Source organism: Pseudophryne corroboree, chromosome 2, assembly GCF_028390025.1.
Source record: "Pseudophryne corroboree isolate aPseCor3 chromosome 2, aPseCor3.hap2, whole genome shotgun sequence".
NCBI classification, from domain to species: domain Eukaryota; kingdom Metazoa; phylum Chordata; class Amphibia; order Anura; family Myobatrachidae; genus Pseudophryne; species Pseudophryne corroboree.
Genome location: NC_086445.1, coordinates 535,251,361 through 535,266,396, shown reverse-complemented (window position 1 = coordinate 535,266,396; position 15,036 = coordinate 535,251,361). Strand labels below are relative to the sequence as shown.

General features: G+C 46.6%; 1 long non-coding RNA gene across 1 annotated transcript in view; it reads left to right on the top strand.

Annotated features, from left to right (window-relative positions):
* The first annotated feature begins 14,795 nt into the window (after positions 1–14,795).
* Positions 14,796–15,036, top strand: part of LOC135050939 (uncharacterized) — a 119,262-nt gene continuing 119,021 nt past the window's right edge. The window contains exon 1 of the long non-coding RNA XR_010241935.1: positions 14,796–14,877. This is a non-coding gene — a long non-coding RNA (uncharacterized LOC135050939). The remainder of the gene's footprint in view (positions 14,878–15,036) is intronic.

Below are 15,036 nucleotides of genomic sequence, written 5' to 3'. Positions count from 1 at the left end.
GAATCCAATTAGCCGAATTAAAATATAGTGGCAAATTTAGTCCATCAGTCTACATAAAAAATTGTCAAATAACTCCAGACTCCCACTGCCAACAGTGATGAGTAGCTAGTCCCCGAGTAGGTAGGACAGAGGAAGACAGACAATACTACAAAACAACAGACACACAGACGAGAACAATGGCCCTCATTCCGAGTTGTTCGCTCGCTAGCTGCTTTTAGCAGCATTGCACATGCTAAGCCGCCGCCCTCTGGGAGTGTATCTTAGCATAACAGAATTGCGAACGAAAGATTAGCAGAATTGCGAATAGAAATTTCTTAGCAGTTTCTGAGTAGCTCGAGACTTACTCCTACACTGCGATCAGTTCAGTCAGTTTCGTTCCTGGTTTGACGTCACAAACACACCCAGCGTTCGCCCAGACACTCCCCCGTTTCTCCAGCCACTCCCGCGTTTTTCCCAGAAACGTCAGCGTTTTCCCGCACACTCCCATAAAACGTAGAGATGAGCGGGTTCGGTTTCTCTGAAACCGAACCCGCACGAACTTCATGTTTTTTTCACGGGTCCGAGCAGACTCGGATCCTCCCGCCTTGCTCGGTTAACCCGAGCGCGCCCGAACGTCATCATGACGCTGTCGGATTCTCGCGAGACTCGGATTCTATATAAGGAGCCGCGCGTCGCCGCCATTTTCACACGTGCATTGAGATTGATAGGGAGAGGACGTGGCTGGCGTCCTCTCCATTAGAAATTAGATTAGAAGAGAGAGAGAGATTGTGCAGAGTCAGACAGAGTTTACCACAGTGACCAGTGCAGTTGTTGTTAGTTAACTTTTATTTATTTTAATATAATATATCCGTTCTCTGCTATATCCGTTCTCTGCCTGAAAAAAAACGATACACAGCAGCAGCCAGTCACACAGTGTGACTCAGTCTGTGTGCACTCAGCTCAGCCCAGTGTGCTGCACATCAATGTATAAAAGGCAAAGCTTATAATAATTGTGGGGGAGACTGGGGAGCACTGCAGGTTGTTATAGCAGGAGCCCCCAGGAGTACATAATATTATATTAATTTAAAATTAAACAGTGCACACTTTTGCTGCAGGAGTGCCACTGCCAGTGTGACTAGTGGTGACCAGTGCCTGACCACCAGTATAGTAGTATATTGTTGTATGCATTGTATACTATCTCTTTATCAACCAGTCTATATTAGCAGCAGACACAGTACAGTGCGGTAGTTCACGGCTGTGGCTACCTCTGTGTCGGCAGTCGGAACTCGGCAGGCAGTCCGTCCATCCATAATTGTATTACAATATATACCACCTAACCGTGGTATTTTTTTTTCTTTCTTTATACCGTCGTCATAGTGTCATACTAGTTGTTACGAGTATACTACTATCTCTTTATCAACCAGTGTACAGTGCGGTAGTTCACGGCTGTGGCTACCTCTGTGTCGGCAGTCGGCAGGCAGTCCGTCCATCCATAATTGTATTATTATTATAATATATACCACCTAACCGTGGTTTTTTTTTCATTCTTTATACCGTCGTCATAGTGTCATACTAGTTGTTACGAGTATACTACTATCTCTTTATCAACCAGTGTACAGTGCGGTAGTTCACGGCTGTGGCTACCTCTGTGTCGGCAGTCGGCAGGCAGTCCATCCATCCATAATTGTATTATTATTATAATATATACCACCTAACCGTGGTTTTTTTTTCATTCTTTATACCGTCGTCATAGTGTCATACTAGTTGTTACGAGTATACTACTATCTCTTTATCAACCAGTGTACAGTGCGGTAGTTCACGGCTGTGGCTACCTCTGTGTCGGCAGTCGGCAGGCAGTCCGTCCATCCATAATTGTATTATTATTATAATATATACCACCTAACCGTGGTTTTTTTTTCATTCTTTATACCGTCGTCATAGTGTCATACTAGTTGTTACGAGTATACTACTATCTCTTTATCAACCAGTGTACAGTGCGGTAGTTCACGGCTGTGGCTACCTCTGTGTCGGCAGTCGGCAGGCAGTCCGTCCATCCATAATTGTATTATTATTATTATAATATATACCACCTAACCGTGGTTTTTTTTTCATTCTTTATACCGTCGTCATAGTGTCATACTAGTTGTTACGAGTATACTACTATCTCTTTATCAACCAGTGTACAGTGCGGTAGTTCACGGCTGTGGCTACCTCTGTGTCGGCAGTCGGCAGGCAGTCCGTCCATCCATAATTGTATTATTATTATAATATATACCACCTAACCGTGTTTTTTTTTTCATTCTTTATACCGTCGTCATAGTGTCATACTAGTTGTTACGAGTATACTACTATCTCTTTATCAACCAGTGTACAGTGCGGTAGTTCACGGCTGTGGCTACCTCTGTGTCGGCAGTCGGCAGGCAGTCCGTCCATCCATAATTGTATTATTATTATTATAATATATACCACCTAACCGTGGTTTTTTTATACCACCTAACCGTGGCAGTCCGTCCATAATTGTATACTAGTATCCAATCCATCCATCTCCATTGTTTACCTGAGGTGCCTTTTAGTTCTGCCTATAAAATATGGAGAACAAAAAAGTTGAGGTTCCAAAATTAGGGAAAGATCAAGATCCACTTCCACCTCGTGCTGAAGCTGCAGCCACTAGTCATGGCCGAGACGATGAAATGCCAGCAACGTCGTCTGCCAAGGCCGATGCCCAATGTCATAGTACAGAGCATGTCAAATCCAAAACACCAAATATCAGAAAAAAAAGGACTCCAAAACCTAAAATAAAATTGTCGGAGGAGAAGCGTAAACTTGCCAATATGCCATTTACCACACGGAGTGGCAAGGAACGGCTGAGGCCCTGGCCTATGTTCATGGCTAGTGGTTCAGCTTCACATGAGGATGGAAGCACTCAGCCTCTCGCTAGAAAACTGAAAAGACTCAAGCTGGCAAAAGCACCGCAAAGAACTGTGCGTTCTTTGAAATCCCAAATCCACAAGGAGAGTCCAATTGTGTCGTTTGCGATGCCTGACCTTCCCAACACTGGACGTGAAGAGCATGCGCCTTCCACTATTTGCATGCCCCCTGCAAGTGCTGGAAGGAGCACCCGCAGTCCAGTTCCTGATAGTCAGATTGACGATGTCAGTGTTGAAGTACACCAGGATGAGGAGGATATGGGTGTTGCTGGCGCTGGGGAGGAAATTGACCAGGAGGATTCTGATGGTGAGGTGGTTTGTTTAAGTCAGGCACCCGGGGAGACACCTGTTGTCCGTGGGAGGAATATGGCCGTTGACATGCCAGGTGAAAATACCAAAAAAATCAGCTCTTCGGTGTGGAGGTATTTCACCAGAAATGCGGACAACAGGTGTCAAGCCGTGTGTTCCCTTTGTCAAGCTGTAATAAGTAGGGGTAAGGACGTTAACCACCTCGGAACATCCTCCCTTATACGTCACCTGCAGCGCATTCATAATAAGTCAGTGACAAGTTCAAAAACTTTGGGTGACAGCGGAAGCAGTCCACTGACCAGCAAATCCCTTCCTCTTGTAACCAAGCTCACGCAAACCACCCCACCAACTCCCTCAGTGTCAATTTCCTCCTTCCCCAGGAATGCCAATAGTCCTGCAGGCCATGTCACTGGCAAGTCTGACGAGTCCTCTCCTGCCTGGGATTCCTCTGATGCATCCTTGCGTGTAACGCCTACTGCTGCTGGCGCTGCTGTTGTTGCCGCTGGGAGTCGATGGTCATCCCAGAGGGGAAGTCGTAAGCCCACTTGTACTACTTCCAGTAAGCAATTGACTGTTCAACAGTCCTTTGCGAGGAAGATGAAATATCACAGCAGTCATCCTACTGCAAAGCGGATAACTGAGTCCTTGACAACTATGTTGGTGTTAGACGTGCGTCCGGTATCCGCCGTTAGTTCACAGGGAACTAGACAATTTATTGAGGCAGTGTGCCCCCGTTACCAAATACCATCTAGGTTCCACTTCTCTAGGCAGGCGATACCGAGAATGTACACGGACGTCAGAAAAAGACTCACCAGTGTCCTAAAAAATGCAGTTGTACCCAATGTCCACTTAACCACGGACATGTGGACAAGTGGAGCAGGGCAGGGTCAGGACTATATGACTGTGACAGCCCACTGGGTAGATGTATTGACTCCCATCGCAAGAACAGCAGCGACGGCACCAGTAGCAGCATCTCGCAAACGCCAACTCTTTCCTAGGCAGGCTACGCTTTGTATCACCGCTTTCCAGAATACGCACACAGCTGAAAACCTCTTACGGCAACTGAGGAAGATCATCGCGGAATGGCTTACCCCAATTGGACTCTCCTGTGGATTTGTGGCATCGGACAACGCCAGCAATATTGTGTGTGCATTAAATATGGGCAAATTCCAGCACGTCCCATGTTTTGCACATACCTTGAATTTGGTGGTGCAGAATTTTTAAAAAAACGACAGGGGCGTGCAAGAGATGCTGTCGGTGGCCAGAAAAATTGCGGGACACTTTCGGCGTACAGGCACCACGTACAGAAGACTGGAGCACCACCAAAAACTACTGAACCTGCCCTGCCATCATCTGAAGCAAGAAGTGGTAACGAGGTGGAATTCAACCCTCTATATGCTTCAGAGGTTGGAGGAGCAGCAAAAGGCCATTCAAGCCTATACAATTGAGCACGATATAGGAGATGGAATGCACCTGTCTCAAGTGCAGTGGAGAATGATTTCAACGTTGTGCAAGGTTCTGATGCCCTTTGAACTTGCCACACGTGAAGTCAGTTCAGACACTGCCAGCCTGAGTCAGGTCATTCCCCTCATCAGGCTTTCACAGAAGAAGCTGGAGGCATTGAAGAAGGAGCTAACACGGAGCGATTCCGCTAGGCATGTGGGACTTGTGGATGCAGCCCTTAATTCGCTTAACAAGGATTCACGGGTGGTCAATCTGTTGAAATCAGAGCACTACATTTTGGCCACCGTGCTCGATCCTAGATTTAAAGCCTACCTTGGATCTCTCTTTCCGGCAGACACAGGTCTGCTGGGGTTGAAAGACCTGCTGGTGACAAAATTGTCAAGTCAAGCGGAACGCGACCTGTCAACATCTCCTCCTTCACATTCTCCCGCAACTGGGGGTGCGAGGAAAAGGCTCAGAATTCCGAGCCCACCCGCTGGCGGTGATGCAGGGCAGTCTGGAGCGACTGCTGATGCTGACATCTGGTCCGGACTGAAGGACCTGACAACGATTACGGACATGTCGTCTACTGTCACTGCATATGATTCTCTCAACATTGATAGAATGGTGGAGGATTATATGAGTGACCGCATCCAAGTAGGCACGTCACACAGTCCGTACTTATACTGGCAGGAAAAAGAGGCAATTTGGAGGCCCTTGCACAAACTGGCTTTATTCTACCTAAGTTGCCCTCCCACAAGTGTGTACTCCGAAAGAGTGTTTAGTGCCGCCGCTCAACTTGTCAGCAATCGGCGTACGAGGTTACATCCAGAAAATGTGGAGAAGATGATGTTCATTAAAATGAATTATAATCAATTCCTCCGCGGAGACATTGACCAGCAGCAATTGCCTCCACAAAGTACACAGGGAGCTGAGATGGTGGATTCCAGTGGGGACGAATTGATAATCTGTGAGGAGGGGGATGTACACGGTGATATATCGGAGGGTGAAGATGAGGTGGACATCTTGCCTCTGTAGAGCCAGTTTGTGCAAGGAGAGATTAATTGCTTCTTTTTTGGGGGGGGTCCAAACCAACCCGTCATATCAGTCACAGTCGTGTGGCAGACCCTGTCACTGAAATGATGGGTTGGTTAAAGTGTGCATGTCCTGTTTTGTTTATACAACATAAGGGTGGGTGGGAGGGCCCAAGGATAATTCCATCTTGCACCTCTTTTTTCTTTTCTTTTTCTTTGCATCATGTGCTGATTGGGGAGGGTTTTTTGGAAGGGACATCCTGCGTGACACTGCAGTGCCACTCCTAGATGGGCCCGGTGTTTGTGTCGGCCACTAGGGTCGCTAATCTTACTCACACAGCTACCTCATTGCGCCTCTTTTTTTCTTTGCGTCATGTGCTGTTTGGGGAGGGTTTTTTGGAAGGGACATCCTGCGTGACACTGCAGTGCCACTCCTAGATGTGCCCGGTGTTTGTGTCGGCCACTAGGGTCGCTAATCTTACTCACACAGTCAGCTACCTCATTGCGCCTCTTTTTTTCTTTGCGTCATGTGCTGTTTGGGGAGGGTTTTTTGGAAGGGCCATCCTGCGTGACACTGCAGTGCCACTCCTAGATGGGCCCGGTGTTTGTGTCGGCCACTAGGGTCGCTAATCTTACTCACACAGCTACCTCATTGCGCCTCTTTTTTTCTTTGCGTCATGTGCTGTTTGGGGAGGGTTTTTTGGAAGGGACATCCTGCGTGACACTGCAGTGCCACTCCTAGATGGGCCCGGTGTTTGTGTCGGCCACTAGGGTCGCTTATCTTTCTCACACAGCTACCTCATTGCGCCTCTTTTTTTCTTTGCGTCATGTGCTGTTTGGGGAGGGTTTTTTGGAAGGGACATCCTGCGTGACACTGCAGTGCCACTCCTAGATGGGCCCGGTGTTTGTGTCGGCCACTAGGGTCGCTTATCTTTCTCACACAGTCAGCTACCTCATTGCGCCTCTTTTTTTCTTTGCGTCATGTGCTGTTTGGGGAGGGTTTTTTGGAAGGGACATCCTGCGTGACACTGCAGTGCCACTCCTAGATGGGCCCGGTGTTTGTGTCGGCCACTAGGGTCGCTTATCTTTCTCACACAGTCAGCTACCTCATTGCGCCTCTTTTTTTCTTTGCGTCATGTGCTGTTTGGGGAGGGTTTTTTGGAAGGGACATCCTGCGTGACACTGCAGTGCCACTCCTAGATGGGCCCGGTGTTTGTGTCGGCCACTAGGGTCGCTTATCTTTCTCACACAGTCAGCTACCTCATTGCGCCTCTTTTTTTCTTTGCGTCATGTGCTGTTTGGGGAGGGTTTTTTGGAAGGGACATCCTGCGTGACACTGCAGTGCCACTCCTAGATGGGCCCGGTGTTTGTGTCGGCCACTAGGGTAGCTAATCTTACTCACACAGCTACCTCATTGCGCCTCTTTTTTTCTTTGCGTCATGTGCTGTTTGGGGAGGGTTTTTTGGAAGGGACATCCTGCGTGACACTGCAGTGCCACTCCTAGATGGGCCCGGTGTTTGTGTCGGCCACTAGGGTCGCTTATCTTACTCACACAGCGACCTCGGTGCAAATTTTAGGACTAAAAATAATATTGTGAGGTGTGATGTGTTCAGAATAGGCTGAAAATGAGTGTAAATTATGTTTTTTGAGGTTAATAATACTTTGGGATCAAAATTACCCCCAAATTCTATGATTTAAGCTGTTTTTTAGGGTTTTTCGAAAAAAACACCCGAATCCAAAACACACCCGAATCCGACAAAAAAAATTCGGTGAGGTTTTGCCAAAACGCGGTCGAACCCAAAACACGGCCGCGGAACCGAACCCAAAACCAAAACACAAAACCCGAAAAATTTCCGGCGCTCATCTCTAATAAAACGGCCAGTTTCCGCCCAGAAACACCCACTTCCTGTCAATCACACTCTGATTACCAGAACGATGAAAAATCCTCGTTATGCCGTGAGTAAAATACCTAACTTTTGTGTTAAATAACTAAGCGCATGCGCTCTGCGAACCTTGCGCATGCGCAGTAAGCGACTAATCGCAATATAGCGAAAATCGGCAACGAGCGAACAACTCGGAATGACCCTTAATGTAACAAAACATAACAACAATTAAACAACTCTTAGAAACTACTGAGGCAGTGGCTGAACATAACGCTTATAACTGGCCGACTGCCATCGGCCCAAAGCCTTAATTTAATTAATTGCCACTGAGCGGCACGCAAAAGTATCAGAAGTGGCGGCCCCAATCCTAAACAAGTGAGTGCTGAATCCCCAGGAGGAAGGACCAGACATACAATGCCGGAGCATCCAGCCAAACTGCTATTTAGTCAGTGGCAGACCATCCGCATGAAGAAGGCACGAACCCTCCAAAGATGGCCGTACTCCCACATAAAGATTTCCAGAGCCACCAGACACACCCACTCATCCCCTGAGGGCACCATTATGACCCAACGACCCTGACCCAATTGGTCCATCTTGGACCGGCGCAGTCAGCATACCTAGGATCAACCACCCATGACAACACCAGCATGCAACATGGTCACATCCACGCGTTTGAAAAGTCTTGGAAAAAGTGCAATGAAATAGAAGTGTTTCAAAACCAGCACATCTGCAGCCACCCCCAAGACAGAGGAGAGAATGGAGAAATCAATGGGATGCCTTTTATTAGGAGGCACAGGTGCCAGCACGCCCAGCCCCTCATTGCCTTAGTTAATAGGAAACTCTTAGTATAGTCTGGAATACCTCTCAGTTTGGAGAAAAAGGAAATCCCCGCAAGGTACAGAGAGGCCGCTGCTCCAGACCGTCTGTCCACAAAGAGCTTCCAAACAAAAGACTGTAACAACTAACTCCCAGTCTCACCTCGAGGCCCTTGGTCAGCGGAAAATGTTTCCCACTTAGTCTAGGCCTGCTTGTATGCCTGGAAAATGGCAAGAGCAAGAGAACTCTTGGCTAACCCTTTCAGTCCAGCTCAATAACCTGCCAAACATAAGAGATGCAGGGCAGACCAACCGCATCAGCATCCGGAGCCAGCATCTGGAATCTTTCCCATTGACCCCTGGACAAGGCATCTGCAATCACATTATCGACACCAGCACGCGCAGAGCCCGAACCAACACATTGTGTCGCATGCAAGTCAGCACCACTTGCGCCAGCACTCGAAGCACAAGCAATGCCCAAGCTTGCTGATTATTAATGGCATATACAACGCCCAAGTTGTCGCATTGGAACAGGATGCTGCGATTGCTGAGCCGTTTACCCCACACTTCCAATGACACCTTTATAGGAAATAACTCGAGCAACAAGAGGTCTTTCATCAGACCCCTCCGCCGCCAACCCGCAGGCAAAGGAGCAACACACCAGGAACTGTTCAGGTAACATCTGAAACCCAAGGTTCCTGCAGCATCAGTGAAAAGCTGCAGCTCATAGTTGTCGACGTACGGGGCCAACCAAATCCATTAAAATCTGCAAGGAATGAAACCCAAACTGACAGGTCTCTCTTAATCTCAGAAGAAAGGCAGACAAAATGATAGGACCTGAAAACCCCGGCCGTGGCCCACTGAAGCTTGCGAGAAAACACCCTACCCTTGGGGATGACACAGCAGGCAAAGTTTAACAGATCCAAAAGAGATTGGGCCTGCTGAAGTGTAACCTTAGACCCACCAGAGCACAGCATAAGTGCATCGCAAAGTTTCTCCAGCTTGTCTCGTGACAGACAACATGCGCCCCGCAACAGTATTGATTTCGATGCCTAAAAATGTACAAGCACATACTTGACGTAGCCATCAAGTTTTTCTGCCAAACAACACGCATGAGACAAAGCATCCCATCTGCAAGCATTTATCAACATAATATTCCCTACCCACACGAAAACCTAGGAACTAGTCCGGATGCAAGGAAAGCAATCGTAAAGCGGTCTCAACATCTATCTTAGCCATGAGAGCCCCAGTGCCATGCACCCACACCAAACACAGAGCCGCATCAAACGACTCATATACCACCGACCAATGCTCAGGAGGTATAGCAACGTTAAGAGAGGAACCCGATGGATAAGCTAGATACTGTATGAGCTGAAATTTGCCTGGAGTTTTCATGGGGACTACCCCCACAGGGGAAACAATGAGGTTCTCCAAAGGAGCTTGTGGAAAGGATTGCATCATCGTAGCCCCGCCCCCTGCTTTACAATGTCCACATTACCGGCATTGGAAAGCGGGGGGGGGGGGGGGGGGGCTACAATGACAAATTTTAACATGAACCGCAGGATGCTGCTGTGACCATGTTATGCGGCGGGACTTTCCGGGAGAGTAGGCAAGTATGGATATGACATGTGAATGAAGCAGCTGGCGAGTACAGCAGCGTGTCACCTACTCACTGCTGCTGCCCTCCCCCCAGGAAGTGCAATAGCTCAGGGATAGGGATCAGATGCAATGCGCGGGCACAGGTGATGCTACTGCATACACAGTCCAGGACTCTGCTGCTGTAACAGAAAGAGGCTAAATATGCGCAATCAGTATGATATGCTCCCAGATAGGATTCTGGCGGTCATAATACAGATGCTGGGATCCCGATGCTGAAAACACAGAGTGTGAGGGGTGAGTGAGGGGTGTTCTCCCCTCTCCTCAACCCCCTAACCCACCCCTCCTGCAGCCTAAACCTAACCTATCCCCTTGGGGCCTAATTCAGAGTTGATTGCAGCAGCAGTTTTGTTAGCAGTTGGGAAAATCCATGTGCACTGCAGGGAGTGGGGGGACAGATATAACATGTGCAGAGAGAGTTAGATTTGGGTCACAGTATTGTAGAGAACACAAGAAGCTGCACACTTTTGGTAGAGGATCAATAAAGTCTAGTGCCAACCTGTTATAGTTTAGTCCTTTCCATTTATTGTATACCATATGTACCCTGGTCAGTTCATCAGTGTTTTCATTGTAGAAGTTAAGGGTGTTGCCATTAATGTGCCCCACCTTCATTTTTCCTTGTGTACTGTATGTTAGTAATTAAAATGTCTCCATTACATCTGCTCCTCACTACTGTATATGGGTATTTTGTTGATAATCCATTTGAGCTGTGTTCAGGAAGATATCTAGATGTTAAGGTCGTTGAATAGTGCACATGATGAGTGGACCTAATTATCTTAGCTCACTTGTACACTGCCATGAGGTCTGCATTCTGGCTTGACTCAACTTTTTCTAGCTGAGCGGATTATTGTCTCTTGGTCCTGGGAGTTGAGAGCTAGTAAATTAGGAGCCACCAATGCTTATTCTGGTGCTGGAAACTACTTAAGGAGCAAAGACAGAGAAAGTACTGTCAACGCCCAACAAAGGTGGAGAGTTTTGTGGGGTGGTCTTCAGTATGCCGGCGGTCGGGCTCCCGGCGACCAGCATACCGGCGCCGGGAGCCCGACAGCCGGCATACCGACACTTATTTTCCCTCGTGGGGGTCCACGACCCCCCTGGAGGGAGAATAAAATAGTGTGGTGCGCGTAGCGTGGCGAGCGCAGCGAGCCCGCAAGGGGCTCATTTGTGCTCGCCACACTGTCGGTAAGCCGGCGATCGGGCTCCCGGCGCCGGTATGCTGGTCGCCGGGAGCCCGACCGCCGGCATATCGTAGTGAACCCGTTTTGTGACATGGGCTACAAAAGTAGAAGTGTGAGAGTGCTAGCACAGAGTAGGTAGGCATGGTTCGCTACCAAAGTGATCAAAACTCACTTTAAGGGTAAGGACTGTGGGCACCAGTGCTTGAGTAGAAGGCAAAGTTATAGATGGCAACTACAGCTTGGTCAGTAATCATCCACAGATGAAGATTAAGACACAACATTTGCATGTTGCAGATGGGGGACTGGAGTTCCTGTTTTACTACACGGTAGCTCTCATTTCACAATGAGTTAAACAGACATTCCCATGGGGACCAAAATATGGGCCAGTAATGGAGCAGACATAATGCCTTTGATTATGAATGCTACAGTACTTGCTTATGGCTTCCAAAATCCCTGATACCATAGTTTATGAGAAACATTCCAATGATATTCTTCTTTTGCAGTATTTGGGATCAGGCTCATCATCCTGCAATTTAGTTTCCATGCTAGTACCATTATGTGGCACGTGGAACAAACCAAAACGTCTTCCAGGAATGACGTAAACTACCCTTTTAGGCTCAGTAAAAGGTGTGGTCAAGTTCCTCAATGAGTTATTATTATTCAGGCCTTTTTCGCTGAATTCTCTTACCTACAATCCAAACTGCCCCTCTTTAGTAAAAACTTTCTGTAGCTGAACACTCATGAGATCAAAGATGTTCTCATTCTACAGTGGAATCCTTCTGTATATTTTACTTGACATTTAACTGGATAATTTCTTCTATGCAAAGAGTGATTGCCCCACTAAGACTAGTAAAGTATTGTTTAAGACAAAATGGGATCATGAGTTAGGAATTACTCTCACCTTTAAAGATTGGTCTACAATTAATCACAAATTGTCAAAGTCTTCAATATGTACCAAACAACGTTGAAGAACACTGCTATAAACTACTATAAATGATATCTCATCCCTTCCTGGATCCAAGTCTTCTTCCATCATTAAGGGGTCTATTTTGGCACCAATATTTCCAGATTGGTTCTTTTGTTATCATTTATTAGAGCTGCCCCATATTACTAAAGTTCTGGGGAGAGGTCAGAGGCTCTTTAACTGCTCTCCTTGGAATTAGCTTCTCATTTTCATTCTTTCTTTTGGCGACATCTGTTCCAGGAGCTCAAACGTACCTCAATAATGTAATGTCTACGATCTCTTACAGTGAAGTGGAACATCTTTCTTACATCTGCAATAAACAGAGTTTGGTATATTTACAAATTAGAATGCATAACATGCTATAATGGTCAGAGTCGAGTAGCTCTCTCCTTTTCCTTATTTCCCTTCTGTTATTTAAAATTACAGTGTACTGTAGTTCTGGATATTTCATGTATTTGTAAATCTTGTTTTCTAACAATATAGCTCTGTTACAATCTTATTCAATCATTGATCTATACTGTCACTCAATAAAATTGTTTAGGAAACAATTTAGTTTGCAGTAGGGCATAATTCTGTGTTGCGAATAAAGCAAAAAGAACAAGTTACTGCACCTTAGCAAAACCATGTTGCACTGCAGGTGGGGCAGATGTAACATGTACAGAGAGAGTTAGATTTGAGAAGGGCATGTCCAAACTGAAATATAAATTACAGTGTAAAAATAAAGCAGTCTAGTATTTGTAGACTACATGCAAATAAAGCCAGTATTTACCCTACATGTTAAAATAATAAGTATATTAGCGGGATACATATGATATCCCGGCAGACGGGATGCCAGCTGTCACCAGGGGCGTAGTCAGGACTTTGTGGGCCCCATATCAACATTTTGAAGGGGCCCCTGTCCCAATGCTTCTAGAGAGACACCTCTCTGCAACAGTTGTTCATTTTATGCCCTATAATAGTGCCCTAGTTCATTTTCTGAACCATATTAGAGCCTTACTTAATGTTATGCCCCATAGTAGTACCCTAGTTTCTTTTATGAATCGTAGTAGTGCTTCAGTTCACCCTATGTCACATTTCAGAGCTGCCAGTACACATTAAGCCGCACTGTACCCCCAATTCACATTATGATATATAGTGCTCCCCGTTCATATTGTTCTTCATTACAGTGCCCTGGTTCATATTATATAACATTAAAATGCCCTCCAGTTCATTTTATACCACACTACAATGGGCATTTCCTGGGGCATATTTAGATATATTGCAGGCCCCAAAGAAAAAGTTTGAAAGGACCCCTACGTACCATCCAGTGGCAAAAAATGTATATAACACATGTAACTGTGACAGGGAAGGTGGGCCCGTCTCAGCTCTGGGCCCTGCTGCCTGCACCTATGGTAGCTACACCCTTGGCTATCACGACATTGGCAGCGGTGCAGCGAGTCCCCTCGTGTGCTCGCATTACTCACCACAGGTTCTTTTCCCACTTGGTTGGTGGAGTGGACCCACCAACCAACTGGGAATTCCAAGTGTGTGTCGGTATTCCATGGGTCGGCATTTCACCGGCTTTCGGGATTCTGGAGTCAGTCTCCTGATCACCGGTATATTGACTGCCGACATCCGGTATATTGACTGCATCCCATATTTGCACCCTTACACTCAGAGCCAGCCTTAGGCATAGGCAAACTAGGCAAATGCCTAGGGCATTTGGTATGTTTAGGGGCACCAGCAGCTTCTGCTGATTAAAATGATATGCGGCATGCCTATATTTTGTGTGTGACTGCGGCTGTATCTGCATACGAAATGCTACGTTGCAGTGTATTCCTGGAAATCACTGTAATGTAGCATTTCATATGCAGATACAGCCACAGTCGCACACAGAATATAGGCATGCAACATATCATTTTGTGCATCCTAGCCACATAGTAATGCAAATAATATGATGCATTTTCATAAACAAAAGGCACCCGACGTTAGCAGAGCTGCCAGCTGACTCATGCCAGGCATCTCCTGCAGAACTAGCGGCAGTGCTAGGGGGCACCAGCCAAAATCTTGCCTAGGGCATCATATTGGTTAGGGCCGGCTCTGCTTACACTGCAATATGCTTTGTCCAGGTACACAGTTACTTGCTCTTTTTTGTTTTACTAGTGTGCTCTATTGCTGATAGCGGTTTTATTTCTGAGATGCACAGTATACAGTATAAAGAGGAGATCAAGGAATAGAAAAAAAACAGGTACATTTGGTTAATTATGATTACAATTATCACAATTCCTTAAGGTAAGTGCATTCATACATTATTTTAGGAATCCACAAATAGTATACATTATACTGCAAGCAGGCTCTGCTCCTGTGATGCCTCTCTGCAGCATTATCGGGGTATTTTTCGTGCTGCACATGCGCCACTGCCACCAGCATTGCCACTACTGTCACCGCCGGGTTGATCCCTCCATGGCGACTACATACCCCCATCCTGCGCCGCTGCCCCCTCTTTCCCACATACTTTCCTGTGATCGGTGCTTTGGTGCTCTCCTCCGGCCTCGGTCATGTGATCTACAGATCATGCACTGTGTCCCAGTCATCTGACACTGCAAACTGCTGCAAATGTCGGTTTACAGCGTCAGATGACTGGGATCACAGTGCAGGAGCCGGAGATAACATAAACAGAGCTGGAGGAGAGCACCGATTACAACAGGATGTAAGTATATATTTGTATATATATATATATATATATATATATATATGTATATGTTTTGGGTTTTTTTTAAACTGGGATCATCTTGTGTGTCCGTCGGACACACATAGCTGAACACCAGAGCCGAGTCCCGGCACAGCTTTCTCTGCCTAGGAGTAGAGA